Source organism: Eutrema salsugineum, unplaced genomic scaffold (assembly GCF_000478725.1).
Source record: "Eutrema salsugineum unplaced genomic scaffold, Eutsalg1_0 scaffold_11, whole genome shotgun sequence".
Lineage (NCBI taxonomy): Eukaryota > Viridiplantae > Streptophyta > Magnoliopsida > Brassicales > Brassicaceae > Eutrema > Eutrema salsugineum.
In genome coordinates this window covers 9,392,655-9,395,324 of record NW_006256901.1, presented here as the reverse complement: position 1 = coordinate 9,395,324, position 2,670 = coordinate 9,392,655, and the positions used below count along the sequence as shown (strand labels likewise).

Genomic DNA, 2,670 nt, shown 5'->3' with positions numbered 1-2,670 from the left:
ATTTTTGGAAATTTTTAAGTTTACGGGAACTTACCTTTTCTTGTTTGCACATTAGGAAAGTTTAAAACTTACGGAGGATCTTTTCGGGTTTTACCGGGAACATTTCGGGAAACACCGGGAATCACCGAAAAACGTCACAAATCCGCGACATCACCTCAACGACCAACGGCCGCGGTCAGGAGACGCGCGACCGCGGTGGATGAGGGCTCGGCCGCGGTCACGGTGCCGCGGTCGATGCACCTTTTGCCGCGGTCCCGTCAGTTGCGACCGCGGATCTTCCTCCTGCGGCCTATTGTCCAATCTTCTCGTCTTTGCCAGGCCGAGCAGCTAAAGACCTACCTTTTTCTCCTTGGTTTTTCTAATTTTCTGATTTTTTTGTGTTTTTGTTTTATAGAATACCTAAAACTTAAAAAGAAAAAGAAAGCATAAATTCTAAAAAGGAAAAGAAAACTAAAAGAAAGAGTGCCTAAATGGGTTGCCTCCCATTAAGCGCTTTTGTTTTAAGTCGTTTAGCTCGACGTAAGCATGAGGAATCAGGCTGATTTGAATGGCACTCCACTTGATGTGCCTTTATCACTTCTGGTTAGTGGAGGTTTTACTTCTTCCCCTTGAAGAGAAGTCTTCTTACCTTTAATCTTCTTTCGGACCTTAATGTTGTTCAGAACCCTTTTTGTGTTTTCGATCAGCTCCTGGATTTGGTCTTCACTAGTTTCTGATGCATCTGGTGGAATGATGATTTTGATCTTCGCAAAAGATTTCGGCTTCTCCTTTTCTTTCTCTTTTGGCCTGTTTCCTTTGCTTGGAAATTTATCTAAGATAGTAGGATAGTACCTTTTTCTGTCCACATTGAGGAAAACAGCACGCCGGTTTGCGTGATCTATTATTGCTCCTACCGTAGCTAGGAATGGCCTCCCGAAAATGAGTGGCCTCTCCTTGTCTTTATCCATCTCCAGGACTTGGAAATCTGCTGGAACAATCTTATCTCCCACTAGAACTTGTACGTCATGAATCGCCCCTTCAGTATCTTTTTGAGATGAATCTCCAAAGATAACCTTAACCGTCGATGTCCAAAAGGTTTTTATGCCCAATTTTTCGGCAAATGTCTTAAACATGATGTTAACATTGACTCCGGAATCGCACAAGCAGTCTGTAAACTTGATTCCTGAAATGAAACACTGGAAAACAAAACGTCCTGGATCATCGGCTTTGGTAAGCCTTTGAAACGGTGATCGTTCGGGTACCTTAAACGGTGGCTGCTTGGGATCGATATCCTTGTACAGTGGTACAAAGATCGGGATTTCTTCTTCCTTTCCATCGGTTCCGGACTCTTCTTCGGGCAATGTGGTTATGGCGTTGCAAAACTTCTTAGGGTTATCTTCAACTCTTCCTGGAAGAACTCCACTTTGCCTCTTCATAGAGTCGGCTGTTTGGGCAACCTGCACATCTAACTTTTTTACGTGCGAAGATAAAGATTCAAACTTACCATTCAGATCATTGTACATGCAGTCCACTTTCACGTTCACGTCTTTAGATGCTTTTTCGTTCGTCATAACGAGTTGTTGGATTGACTGCTCAAGTCTACCGATTTGTGAAGCTAGCTGGTTCGTCGTGACTCCCTGCTGTTGTACGAATTGATTGTTAAAATTCGTACCTTGGTAGTTATATGGCTGTCGCGGTTGGTATGGTACTATTCCTCCAAAGTTTCCGCCTTGAAACTTGTTTTGGAATGATTTTTGCTGAGGTGGATAGTACTGATCTTGAGGATTCTCCACATTTGGATTGCGGTAAGAGAGATTGTTGTAATTTGCATTCCGGAAGTTGTTGTTGAAGTTGTTGTTGGAGCGATTTTGGTATGGCACTAGTGCTCCTACGTAGTTCACATCTTCTTCTTGAAATGCTTGATTAATGTGATCGATATCACTAGGTCCTTCATCTTCTGCGCCATTGTTGGTTTCACAAGCATGGATCGGGCATTTGTTGCTCCTCAGAAGCTGGCTCACCATGTTCTTCAACTCGGTTATCTCCTTGTTGTCTGTTCCGGCTTGCTTCATTGATCGATCATATTCAGGACAATCATTGCTATTGGCTTGAGCCAAATTCTCGATGAGGGCTCTTCCTTGAGTTATCGTCTTTTGCCCAAAATCTCCATTGCTAGCTGTATCAAGTGAAAGTTTGTATTTTGGTTGCAAACCTCGATAAAATGTGCTCAGCAAGCTTGATCCATGAAATCCATGATGAGGGCAATCAGGTTCATACTCCTTAAAACGTTTCCAAGCTTCATAGAAAGATTCAGTTGGCCCTTGTTGAAAGGTTGAGATCTTCGTTCTCAAATTGTTCGACCTTGACTTAGTGTAGAAGTGGTTCAAGAAAGCAGTTCTACATTCTTCCCAATTAGTAATCGATCCTGCAGGCAAAGACTTCAACCAACGGTGAGCTTTATCTGCTAATGAAAAAGGGAACAACTAACACTTTAGATAGTCAGGTGGAATTTGGTTTGTTCTCATCATGCTGCAAATTTCTTCAAAAAGCTCGATATGGTCCATTGGGTGCTCAGAAGGAACTCCATGGAACTGGTTTTGCTTCACCAATGAGATGATTTGAGGCTTGACTTCAAACTCATTCCGGTTTGGAAATGGTACTTGAATCGCAGATCGATTCTGAAAATTTTGA

The 2,670-nt window shown here is 42.6% G+C and overlaps 1 non-coding gene across 1 annotated transcript; it reads left to right on the top strand.

Annotated features, from left to right (window-relative positions):
• Positions 1–2,226: 2,226 nt before the first annotated feature.
• On the top strand, positions 2,227–2,333 carry LOC112090030. The gene has a single exon (XR_002901389.1). It is a non-coding gene; the product is annotated as a small nucleolar RNA R71 (small nucleolar RNA).
• The last annotated feature ends 337 nt before the right edge of the window (positions 2,334–2,670 follow it).